We start from the raw sequence: 11,584 nt of genomic DNA, 5'->3' as shown, positions 1-11,584 counted from the left end.
CATCAATAATCTTTGACTCTTTGAGCGGTATTCCTTAGATTAGTATTGCTTATTAAGTAATATGATATTTATAATCCATCGACAAGATGGGTTTCATTTGGTTCTCTTTGGGATAATAAATGACCTACTTAACTCAGTGGTTAGAGTACTGCTTTCATACAGCGGGAGTCATTGGTTCAAATCCAATAGTAGGTAAAACTTATTTGATACCAGAGTCAATGGTATGTAATAAGGTTTACGACCCACCCTTAGTGATATTGATTTTTTGATTTTGTATCTTTTCTATTTCATTTTTGAATTTGAATTTTTGCATCAGAATTGGATTCTGTTTGATTGTATTTGATTGTATTCACCCGACAGAATCTAAATAGGATTAGAAAGAGAACTTCTTTTTATTATTCGAACGTACCAACTAGTTATGAAATCGGATTGATAGCCTCCACCCGTGTTCTAGCTCGTCGGAGAGCTAGATTTGCCTCAATTTTTTGTCTCCTTCAAAATGGGACACCAAAAGAATTGACTGCTGAGCCGTATGAGGTAAGAAATTCTCAAGTACGGTTCTAAGGGAAGGAATTGAACTACCTATTCCGCCGGGGAGAACAAGCCATTCAACAGGGAGATTCTGAAATTGCAGAGGCTTGGTTCTATCAAGCTGCTGAGTATTGGAAACAGGCTATAGCGCTTACTCCCGGTAATTATATTGAAGCGCATAATTGGTTGAAGATCACGAGACGTTTCGAATAAAAGAAGATCCCGTTTATTTATTATCCTTTATTTAGAATCTTAGTCTATTATTTTTATTTTTTTATTTAGAATTTAGATATTTGTTATAATTTATTGTTTGTTGGACCTATCAGATCAGTTAACTAAAAAACGGATCATTCTGTCACGACCCAAATTTCTCACCCTCGGGAGTCGTGATGGCGCCTACTATTAGGAGCTAGGCAAGACAATTACTTATTATCTCTTTTATCAAACCTCGATATTAATAAAAACAACGAAACATTTAATAGAAAAGCGGAAGTCTTAAATATAAATAAACTGAAAGCAATGCGGAAGTTCAATACAACTCTACCCAAGAACTGGAGTCACAAACTCACGAACGTCTAGAGAATGCTAAATACAATGTCTGAATAAAAACATAGTTTTGTTTGTTCCGGTACAAAGGATAACAAACTAAAGTAAAGATAGAAGAAACTCCGGGTCTGCGGACGTCGGCAAGGCTACCTCGGTGTCTCTGGACTGAAAGCTCCCAAATCTTCTATTGCTATCCAAAAGCTGCTCCGGCACTGTGATCTGTGCAAAAAGATGCACAGAGTATAGCATCAGCACAACCGACCCCATGTGCTGGTAAGTGCCTGGCCTAACCCCGGCGAAGTAGTGACGAGGCTAGACCGGACTACCAAACAAACCTGTGCAGTTCAATATATATGTACGCAATATAAAGGTATACAGAAATTAACCAGTCAAGGGGGAGGGGGAGCATGCTGTAGGGGCTGTAACAGTTCAGGTATACAATCAATAATTAAGGAATGAAACAGTACAACTACAATATAAACGAGAGTAGGAAATCAACAGCTGCACGGCACCATCCTTCGTGCTTTTACTCTCATTCTCACCCAAACAATCATATAAAGTGCACGGCATCACTCTTCGTGCTTTACCTCACAAAATGATGGCACGGAATGATCCTTCGTGCATAAACACTCATACCATGGCACGGAATGTTCCTTCGTGCATTAGTAATCATATCATGACACAGAATGTTCCTTTGTGCATTAGTAATCATATCATGGCACGGAATGTTCCTTCGTGCATTAGTATTCATATCACAATCGTGCACGGCATCACCCTTCGTGCTTTATCACTCGTCCTCACCCAAACAACAATTAGAAACAATGGGGCGAGGGAATAAACAAACAAAATAGGAATCCCGGCAAGGGAACAATAACAACAATTTCAATATCCCGGCAAGGGAGAAAAAGTCTACCAAACAGCAAAACATCCCGGCAAGGGAATAACAAATAACTCATTAGCTTTCTTTCATTTCTTACTTCACATCTCACTTTATCACTTGAGCCAATGCTCCCAAGAATTTTATAATCTCAGATACCTTATCAATTCGTATCACAACCAAGCCAAAACACCACGAAAATCAAATGATTATAATGTTTTTCACATGTTCTTTACAATATATAGAAATCCTCAATTAACATTGAATTCATAACAAATCATGATAATCACCCTTTAAGGACTCACGGTCATGCTAGACACCAATGTATAGATACTCGTCACCATGCCTATACATCGTACTCGATCAATTAGCAAATAGCAAACAAGACTCAACTCCTATTCCCTCAAGCTAGGGTTAAACCAAACACTTACCTCAACTTCCACAGCTAAATCAATCCACAACAACCGCCTTCCCTCTCGAATTCGGCTCCAACTCAATCAAATCTATGAAATAACGACTTTACAGCATTAATATAAGCTAAACAAATCAAACCCAATGCCTATTATAGTTTTCTAAGCTTTCTTCCCAAAATTCCAAAATTGACCCCAGGCCCGCTTGGTCAAAACCCGAGGTTCGAACCAATTTCATACCACCCATTCCCCCACGAGCTCGAATATACAATTTGTTTTCAAATCCGACTCCAAAATGAGGTCTAAATCAAAGGAAATTTAAAAGCCCTAATTCTACCCAATTCCCCCAATTTCCACCCTAATCTATGTGATTTAAGCTTAGAAATTCACTAATTAATCAAAGAAAATGAAGGAAATGAGTGGGGATTTACTAACCCAAGTGGTCTTGAAGAATGGGGGCATCAAGGGACTCCTAAAAGCTTGGGGAAGAAGAGAGCTCGTGAGAATTTAAGTTAATCCTGTATGCACTGTTTCTGAACTTTTTTAAAAAAAAAATCACTGGGTGAATTAGTTCTACGCGTTCGCGACATGGGGGGTCGCGTTCGCGATGAATGGGGCAGAAAGGCATCGCATTCGCGTGGGAGAGTTGCGAACGCGAAGAGTAAAAATAAAGGGGGTCCAAGGTTTGCTCTACGCGAACGCGTGAGGGGTGCGCGAACGCGTTGAAGGAAAGGGGCTGGGGTCCTGGGTTGGCCTATGCGAACGCGGGGACTCTTCCGCGAACGCGAAGAAGGGGAAACCTAAAGGTACGCGAACGCGAGCTGAAGGCCGCGAACGCGAAGAAGGAAAACACTGTTCACCTGCTGCAATTTTTCTGCAATTTTCTTAAGTTCAAAACCACCCCGAACACCTCTAAAAACACTCCCGAGCCCTCGGGGCTCCTAACCAAACACGTACACTAATACAACAACATCCTACGAACTTAACAGTGCGATCAAATTGCCAAAGTAACCTCAAAAACAATGAATTAACCCTCAAAATCATCACTTTTTCATCAAACTTCATAAACTATCATTTTTTGAGATTTAGGTCCGAAACACGTCAAATGACATCCGATTTCAACCAAATTTCACAGTAAGCGCTTAAACCACATATAAGACCTGTACCGGGCGCCGGAACCAAAATACGGGCCTGATACCAACACGTTATAATCCATTTTCGTTTCAAATTTCCATATTATTTTCAGAAAAATAATTTCACAGAATAATTCATTTCTCGGGCTCTAGACCTTGGAATTCGACTCTGGGCATATGCCCGAGTCTCATATTTTTCTACGGACCCTCCGGGACTGTCCAATCACGGGTCCGGATCCGTTTACCTAAAATGTTGACCAAAGTCAACTTTAATCATATTAATACCAAAATTCATCATTTTTCACACATAATTCATATTTAAACTTTTCGGCTACGCGCCCGGACTGCGCACGTAAATCGAGGCGACTAAAAATGAGGTTTTCAAGGCCTCGAAAGCACGGAATGAATGAGAAAACAGGTGATGACCCTTTGGGTCGTCACACATTCCTTTGCTTTTGGAAGACCCAATCACATAATTTCATTATCTCCCTTCTAAGCCTTCCGGTAAGAATGAAGGGGATGTTTTTTTTTTCTGTTTTAAGAAAAGAAAAATCTTATTTCCCGAATCATTGTACATTGCAATTTGAATTAGGAATTCTGTGTCCAACTCTAAGCAGCCCTTAACTACATATGCATTTGATCATATATGTATTATCTATTCCAACAAATAATACAAAAGAAGGAGGTTTTTCAATGCGAGATCTAAAAACATATCTCTCTGTGGCACCAGTACTAAGTACGCTATGGTTCGGGGCTTTAGCAGGTCTATTGATAGAGATTAATCGTTTTTTCCCGGATGCGTTGACATTTCCCTTTTTTTTCATTCTAGTTATTATCATGGGAAGGAATGAAGAAGATTAGAGATCCGATCAAATATTGATGATGAATCCCTCTTCCCCTCTTTTCTCTTTTTTTCCTTTTTAGAATAAGGGAGGAAAGAGAAAGAATAAAAAAAGTGGATTCAACATTCGGGCTCAAGTTCGAATTAACTGAATATTAATAATAGAGGAAGGGGGGTAGAATAGAAGATCTAGGGCAAGACTATTATACAAGATACTTAAACGATTACTTCAATTTGAAATATACTTTAGAAAAATCGTTGTATTTTACTATGACTTTGCTCTATTACTTTATTTTCTTGATTTTAATCTTTTACTTTTAGAATTGGATTTCAAGTTAGTAACTTCTATTTTATCCTTTCTTCGTTTTGAATCGAAAATAGAAGAGTTGAGTAAATCAAAAATCCAAAGGAGGTTCATGGCCAAGGGGAAAGATGTCCGAGTAACGGTGATTTTAGAATGTACTAGTTGTGTCCGAAACAATGTTGATAAGGTAACAAGAGGTGTTTCCAGATATATTACTCAAAAGAACCGGAACAATACACCTATTCGATTAGAATTGAAAAAATTATGTCCCTATTGTTACAAATATACGATTCTTGGGCAGATAAAGAAATAGAGCGAACCAAGTACCTGTGTCTTACCCTTTCAAGAAAGGGGAAAAAATGACATTATATATATAACATATTTAAATAGAAAATAAACAAATCCTATTTTTTAAAAATTCTATTTTGGGTGGATTTAAACTGAATTAGAATTACGAAATAGGATTTTTAGGGATAAGGAATAAATTAAACAAACAAACCATGGATAAATCCAAGCGACCTTTTCTTAAATTCAAGCGATCTTTTTGTAGGCGTTTGCCCCCGATTCAATCGGGGGATCGGATTGATTATAGAAACATGAGTTTAATTAGTCGATTTATTAGTGAACAAGGAAAAATATTATCAAGACGAGTGAATAGATTGACCTTGAAACAACAAAGATTAATTACTCTTGCTATAAAACAAGCTCGTATTTTATCTTTGTTACCCTTTCACAATAATGAGAAACAATTTGAAAGAACCGAGTTGACAGCTAGAACTACTGGTTTTAAAGCCCGAAATAAATAGGCTTACTTTTTCTTCACTTGAATCATAATTACAAGAATCTAATTCATAACTGTCTCAATCTTATTTTTTCCGTTTTTCTTTTTATTGTCTGAATATTCAGGAGCTAAGACCATTCCAATGCCCCCTTTCGCCATGCATAAACTAAACCAATAATTAAGATAAGCACGAAAATAAAAGCTTCTATAAATACAGATACGCCCAATACGACGAAACTCATTGCCCATGGATAAAGAAAAATCGTTTCAACATCAAAAACAACAAAAACTAGAGCAAACATATAATAACGGATTCGAAATTGTAACCAAGCATCGCCCATTGGTTCTATACCCGACTCATAAGTAGAAAGTTTCTCCGGCCCTTTGCTAATCGGGGCTAACACTCCGGAAATTAAAAATGCCAAAATAGGAACAAGGATAGATATTATTAGAAATGCCCAAAAAAAATCATATTCGTAAAGCAGAAACATAAACGCACTCCTATGAACGTGGAAAATATACCGGATTCGATTGGTCGATTCGAATTGGAATTGTCAAGTCATCCATAACTATTTAGTCAAAACAAGAATTCATTTTGATCGAACCGTCTAGTTTGCTTTGTTTATTGGTTTATTGTAGGGCATATCTCATTGCAAGATTCATCGACTGGAATCCGATTTTATTTCCATTATACTTATTTCCATTTTATTTAGTTAGTAGAACCTTCTAACTATATATTACTCTTATACAAATTCTCTTGTTTCTCTTGTTTTCATCCAGGATTTTCTCTAAAGACGGGGAATTCTAAATTAATTACTTATCTTATTTCTTCTTTAATTAGAAATTCTTTAAAGATTTCTATTTTTTTCTATAAATAGAATCAGGAGGTCTTTTTGTCTTTTTTCTTATTTTTTCTTAGTGATTTAGAATAGAACAAGTAATCAAATAGAAGAGAATGTATAGGAATTTCCATCTCAAGATTTAGAAGATTTTGTGTTGGTATATTCTTTATTATTATTATTATTTAATAATAGTATTAGGGTTCGAATCCAGGTGGCGGGGTTTTTCTTGGTTGAATACAGAAAAAGAGGACTGCCTATTTCGTGTTGGGCTTGGCTAGGTCGAGGTAAGTAAGGTTCCTATATCATATATGTGTATGTGTAAATACAGGTACCATAGATATATTTTATATGGATATATGGATTCATTTGGTTCTTTTTATTCTTGCTCGAGCTGGATGATTAATAATTATCATTTCCAGTTCCCTCGGGGGACGGATCTATAAGAATTCACCTATCCCAATAACAAAAAAAACCTGACTTGAATGATCCTGTATTAAGAGCTAAATTGGCTAAAGATGTCACGACCCGATTCCCGAGCCCGGTTGTGATGGCGCCTCTCGTGAAGACAAGGCTAGCTAGAACAAACGAAACACCTCTTTTAAACAACTAATTAACATAAGCAAATCTAAAACATGTTTAAGATAGAATAATTGCGGAAACAACGGTAATAACAAGGAAAACCATCCCGACACAGCCCAAACCGGGGTGTCACAAGTCATGAGCTACTACAGAATCTGCTATGAGTCTACGAAATATGAAGTCCGACACAATAGTCTGAAGAAAACATAAATGAAAAAGGATAGGGGAGACACGGGCTGCGGACGTCAACAGCTACCTCGAAATCACTGCCTGGTCTGGAAGGATCAGCACTCAGGAGCGGACTCTGCTATGCCTGAATCTGCACACACGGTGCAGGGAGTAATGTGGGTACTCCGACCCAGTGAGTAGTAATTATAAATAATGACTGAAAGCATGAAAACACATAAAGGCACAAAGCAATTCTATATCAGGCAGTAAATCACTTAAAACAGTAAGACCGTGAAGAATCAAATGAAATCTCTTTATAAAAATAGGTAAATCAGGTAAAATAACAGGTAAATAGCAAGTAGAGATCTGCCCCTCGGGCTCAGTATCAATCGCTCAGAACAGTACCAGCCCCTCGGGCTCTCTCTTAGTCACTCAATATAGTATCAGCCCCTCGGGCTCACTCTCAGATCATATGGGTACCCGCGCTCACTGTGGGTGTGCAGACTCCGGAGGGGCCCCTTACGGCCCAAGCGCTATATCAAGCCACCTCGTGGCATCATCACTCGGCACTCGGCCTCACATCACTCGGCCTCCCATCACTCAAGCCACCTCGTGGCATATAAGGTATCTCATATCTCTCAGCATATCCTCACATATGGCCCTCCGCCTCACTCAGTCCAAAAATCATCACAAGCCACTCGGGCATCAGTAAAACAGTAGTGCTCCGCCCAAACAACATTGGAAACATCATTTAAGTTTAAAAATTCAAGTAAAAGTGGCTAAGTTTGTAAAGCAGTATTAATCAATAGGACTGAGTTCAAGTAACATGTCAAAATAGTGAGGAAACAGTGACAAAAGTCCACGAAGGATTCAAGTAGTCGGCATGAAGCCCAAATATGGCAATAAGCCAAAATCATGATTTTAAAGAACAAGTCTTAGTCAAATACGCGGTATAAACATTAACCGGGACGGACCAAGTCACAATCCCCAATAGTAAACAACCCCGCGCTCGTCATTAAGCGCGTGTTTCACCTTAATATAGCACTACGTTGTGCAAATCTGGGGTTTCAAACCCTCAGGACATCATTTACAATCACTATTCACCTCAACCCGGCCAAAACTCTAGCTCGCTATGCCCTTGCCTCTCAAATCGGCCTCCTCGCGTGTCGAATCTGACCAAAACCACAACGAATACGTCATAATAGGCTAAGGGAACAAAACCCAATCGAAAAACATCAAAAATCCCAAAATTTGCAAAACCCGAGCCCCGGGCCAACTTCTCGAAACTCAAAATTTTTTACGTCAACGGGTTCCTTATCTCGACACGAGTCTATACATATCAAGAACTCTCAAATCCGAGCTCAAATGACCCATCAAAACCCAATTTAAAATATCCAATTTCCAAGCCCTAGCTCTTCCCCTTTTTGATAATTTTTCATGAATTTCTATGGTGATTCTACAATTAAATCATGTTTTTAGTTCATAGAACTTACCTCCAATCAATCCTCTTCGAAACCCTCTTCAATTCCCGTCCAAGAGCTCTAAAAAATGCTCAACAATGGTGGAAAATAACTTAGACTCGCGGAGGAAATATTTTTTGAAAAAACCATTCTACCCAGGCATAACCGCTTCTGCGGTCCTGCCTCCGCATCTGCGGAAATTCCTTAAGTCCAGCTTGACCGCATCTGCGGTCCTATAGCCGCATCTGCGGCTCCGCAGGTGCGGCTCCTTATCCGCTTCTGCGGTTCCAGCTCATTTCCCCTAACCCGCATCTGCGACCAAGTTTCCGCATCTGCAGCTTCGCAGATGCGGCTCCTCGTCCGCATCTGCGGAAACAGCTCCCCAAGCAAAAAACTCGCACCTGCGGGCTCCCCTTCGCACCTGCGAGCCGCACCTGCGATCCCCTTTCTGCAGGTGCGGAAATACCAGCAACAGCAAAAATCTGAGATTTGCCCAAGTCCAAAACTACCGTTAGCCATCCGAAATCACCCCGAGGCCCCCGGGACCTCAACCAAAGGCACCAACACATCCTAAAATATTATCCAAACTTGTTCCAATCATCAAAACACCTCAAACAACACCAAAACCAACAAATTACATCAAATTCAAGCCTAAGTTCTTTCAAAACTTCCGAAACACGCATTCGATCAAAAACCTAACCAAATCACTTCCGAATAACCTGAAATTTTGCACACACATCCCAAATCACATAACGAAGCTACAACAACTCTCAGAAATTCCATTCTGACCCTCAGATCAAAATCTCACCTATCAACCGAAAATCGCCAAAATACTAACTTCGCCAATTCAAACTTAATTCTACACCGAACCTCCAAAATCACTTCCGATCACACTCCTAAGTCACAATTCATCCCCCGAAGCTAACCGAATCATCGGAATTCATATCCAAGCCCTCTAACACATAAGTCAACATCCGGTTGACTTTTCCAAACTAAGCCTTCCTTAAAGAGACTAAGTGTCTCATTTCCTTCTAAAATCAATCCAAACCCACTCAATCACTCAAGACACTGATAATAAAGCACAAAGAAGCAGAAAATGGGGAAAACGGAGCAGTAACCCATGAGACAGCGGGTCGGGTCGTCACATCCTTCCCAACTAAAACAAACGCTCGACCTCGAGCGGGTCAAGAAACATACCTGAAGCCTCAAATAGGTGAGGATATCGGCTCCGCATCTCCCGCTCGATCTCCCAGGTAGCCTTCTCCACAGGCCGGCCTCTCCACTGCACTTTCACTGAAGCTATATCTTTTGATCTCAACTTTCGAACCTGAGGACCCAATATAGCCACTGGCTCCACATCATAGGTCAAATCATCATCCAACTGAACCGTGCTAAAATCCAAAACATGGGACGGGTCCCCAACATACTTCTGGAGCATAGAAACATGAAATACCGGATGCACGCCCGACAAGCTGGGTGGCAAGGCAAGCATATAAGCCACCCCTCCAATCCTCCTGAGTACCCAAAAGGCCCAATGAACCGCGAACTCAACTTCCCTTTCTTTCCAAATCTCATAACACCCTTCACGGGCGAAACCTTCAGCAAGACTTCTCACCAACCATATAGGACACACCTCAAACCTTGCGGTCCGCATAACTCTTCTGACACGATTGAGCTGTACAAAGCCTCTCTTGAATCAACTTCACCTTCTCTAAGGCATCCTGAACCAAATCTGTCCCCAATAGCCTAGCCTCGCCGGGCTCGAACCAACCAACTGGAGATCTACACCGCCTCCCATACAATGCCTCATACGGAGCCATCTGAATGCTCGACTAATAACTGTTGTTGTAGGCAAACTCTGCAAGCGGCAAAAACTCATCCTAAGAACCTCCAAAATCAATAACAGAGGCACGCAACATGTCCTCCAATATCTAAATAGTACGCTCGGACTGCCCGTCCGTCTGAGGATGAAATGATGTGCTCAACTCCACTTGTGTACCCAACTCTGGCTGAAAAGTCCTCCAAAACTGAGAAGTAAACTGAGTACCTCTATCTGAGATAATAGACACTGGAACGCCATGCAATCAAACAATCTCCTGGATAAAGATCCCTGCCAGCCGCTCCGAAGAATAGGTAGTACACACCGGAATGAAGTGTGCAGACTTGGTCAGCAGATCCACAATCACCCAAATCGAATCAGACTTCTTCAAAGTCCGAGGAAGACCACTCACGAAATCCATAGTGAGTATCTACCACTTCCACTCGGGAATAACCATCTGCTGAAGTAAGCCACCCGGTCTTTGATGCTCATATTTCACCTGCTGACAATTGAGACACCGAGCTAGATACCCCACAATATCCTTCTTCATTCTTCTCACCAATAATGCTGCCTCAAGTCCTGATACATCTTCGCGGCACCTGGATGAATAGAGTACCGCGAGCTATGGGCCTCCTCCAAAATCAACTCCCTAAGCCCATCCACATTAGGCACACAAATCCGGCCCTGCATCCTCAACAAACCATCCTCACCAATGGTCACGTCTCTGGCATCATCATGCTGAACCCTGTCCTTAAGGACAAGCAAATGCGGATCATCATACTAGCGCTCTCTGATGCGATCATATAAGGAAGACTGAGAAACCACACAAGCCAACACTCTGCTGGGCTCCGAAATATCTAATCTCACAAACCGATTGGCCAAAGCCTGAACATCAACTGCAAGGGGCCTCTCCCCAACTGGAATGTACGCCAAACTCCCCATACTCACTGCCTTTTGGCTTAAAGCATCGGCCACTACATTGGCCTTTCCCGGATGATACAATATGGTGATGTCATAATCCTTAAGCAACTCCAACCATCTACGCTGCCTCAAATTAAGATCCTTTTGCTTGAACAAACGCTGAAGACTGCGATGATCAGTGAATACCTCGCATGATACGCCATACAAGTAATGCCTCCAAATCTTCAATGTATGAACTATGGCAGCCAACTCCAAATCATGAACAGGGTAGTTCTTCTCATGGGGCTTCAACTGACGAGAAGCATAAGCAATCACTCTACCCTCCTGCATCAATACACAACCAATACCAACTCTCGAAGCATCACAATACAC

This window comes from Nicotiana attenuata, chromosome 10 (genome assembly GCF_001879085.1).
Source record: "Nicotiana attenuata strain UT chromosome 10, NIATTr2, whole genome shotgun sequence".
Taxonomy (NCBI): Eukaryota; Viridiplantae; Streptophyta; class Magnoliopsida; order Solanales; family Solanaceae; genus Nicotiana; species Nicotiana attenuata.
This window is presented reverse-complemented; position numbering follows the sequence as displayed.